Genomic DNA, 2,292 nt, shown 5'->3' on the forward strand with positions numbered 1-2,292 from the left:
TAGTTTATTTAAAAGGACTATATCCTTGTCGGGCGGCGCCATCATGAAATTAATGACCAAATTGTGCACTCAATTACTCAATTATGATCTCATTTTACAAGATTGTGCATAGAATGTATATTATGTGCTAAAATATATATTATAAAATATATATTATATTTTAGTAAATAGTGCACTCCTTGAATTTTTCTTTGGGATCAATAAAGTATCTATCTATCTATCTATCTATCTATCTATCTATCTATCGATCGCATTTATTTGACACAATTTAATAAATGGGCCCACAATTTTGTAAAATGATGCGCTATTTAGTAAAACATTTTTGTGTGTTTTGAAGTGTATACACCCCCCCACCCTCCCACCTGTTCCTTATTTTCATATCAGAAAGTTGGCAACCCTACCCCCTAACTTTTGAAAGGCAGTGTATCTATCTGTCTATCTATCTGTCTATCTATCTATCTATCTGTCTGTCTGTCTGTCTGTCTGTCTGTCTGTCTGTCTGTCTGTCTGTCTGTCTGTGTTTCTGTCTGTCTATCTGTCTGTGGAATGGACCTTTGCTATGAGGCTCTAACTCATGTGTTGCCAGGCAACACAGTGTCACTGTGAGGAGGATGAAGGCTGCTGTGTGTGTGTGTGTGTGTGTGTGTGAGAGACAGAGAGAGAGAGAGAGAGAGAGAGTGTGTGTGTGTGTGTGTGTGTGTGAGAGACAGAGAGAGAGAGAGAGAGAGAGAGAGAGTGTGTGTGTGTGTGTGTGTGTGTGTGTGTGTGTGTGTGTGTGTGTGTGTGTGTGAGTATGAGAGAGGAGGATGAAGGCTGCTGCTTGTGTTACTGGTCAGGACCACACAGACACTCCTCCTCTCCTCCTCCTCTCCTCCTCTCCTCCTCTCCTCCTCCTCTCCTCCTCCTCTCCTCCTCTCCTCCTCTCCTCCTCCTCTCCTTCTACTCTCCTCCTCCTCTCCTCTTCCTCTCCTTCTACTCTCCTCCTCCTCTCCTCCTCTCCTCCTCTACTCCTCCTCTCCTCCTCTACTCCTCCTCTCCTTCTACTCTCCTCCTCCTCTCCTCCTCCTCTCCTCCTCTCCTCCTCTCCTTCTACTCTCCTCCTCCTCTCCTCCTCCTCTCCTCCTCCTCTCCTTCTACTCTCCTCCTCCTCTCCTCTTCCTCTCCTTCTACTCTCCTCCTCCTCTCCTCCTCTCCTCCTCTACTCCTCCTCTCCTCCTCTACTCCTCCTCTCCTTCTACTCTCCTCCTCCTCTCCTCCTCCTCTCCTCCTCTCCTCCTCCTCTACTCCTCCTCTCCTTCTACTCTCCTCCTCCTCTCCTCCTCTCCTCCTCTCCTCCTCTCCTCCTCCTCTCCTCCTCTCCTCCTCTCCTCCTCCTCTACTCCTCCTCTCCTTCTACTCTCCTCCTCTACTCCTCCTCTCCTTCTACTCTCCTCCTCTACTCCTCCTCTCCTTCTACTCTCCTCCTCCTCTCCTCTTCCTCTCCTCCTCTCCTCCTCCTCTACTCCTCCTCTCCTTCTACTCTCCTCCTCCTCTCCTCCTCTCCTCCTCTCCTCCTCTCCTCCTCTCCTCCTCCTCTCCTCCTCTCCTCCTCTCCTCCTCCTCTACTCCTCCTCTCCTTCTACTCTCCTCCTCCTCTCCTCCTCTCCTCCTCTCCTCCTCTCCTCCTCCTCTCCTCCTCTCCTCCTCTCCTCCTCTACTCCTCCTCTCCTTCTACTCTCCTCCTCTCCTCCTCCTCTCCTCCTCTCCTCCTCTCCTCCTCCTCTCCTCCTCTCCTCCTCTCCTCCTCTACTCCTCCTCTCCTTCTACTCTCCTCCTCTCCTTCTACTCTCCTCCTCCTCTGTTTGTTTGTCCCCTCTGCAGGGCTGAGAGGGAACAGCATTCGGCTCTGTTTCATGAGTCTCATGAGGTCTGGGGCAGCCCTATGGCGTCCCCATCAAGACCAATCGGCTTCATCTCAGAGCCTGGTGTGATTTTAACCACATCAAGACCAATCGGCTTCATCTCAGAGCCTGGTGTGATTTTAACCACATCAAGACCAATCAGCTTCATCTCAGAGCCTGGTGTGATTTTAACCACATCAAGACCAATCGGCTTCATCTCAGTCCCTGGTGTGATTTTACATCAACTTCCACTAGTCCAAAACATGACCATTCTCGCTCGCCACGCGTGTACAAGTGTGGTTGTCTCTTTCTTTATCAAACACGCATGCGTTTATACACACACACACACACACACACACACACACACACACACACACACACACACACACACACAGACTGACCAGCACACACA

General features: G+C 49.7%; 1 pseudogene; it reads right to left on the reverse strand.

The window, feature by feature from the left end:
- Nucleotides 1-2,292, reverse strand: part of LOC143140526 (gap junction beta-4 protein-like) — a 68,254-nt pseudogene that overhangs the window by 58,342 nt on the left and 7,620 nt on the right.

Source organism: Alosa pseudoharengus, unplaced genomic scaffold (assembly GCF_046254945.1).
Source record: "Alosa pseudoharengus isolate Yale_2024_CS ecotype anadromous, Long Island Sound unplaced genomic scaffold, YU_APseudo_1.1 YU_APseudo_1.1_scf_23, whole genome shotgun sequence".
Lineage (NCBI taxonomy): Eukaryota > Metazoa > Chordata > Actinopteri > Clupeiformes > Clupeidae > Alosa > Alosa pseudoharengus.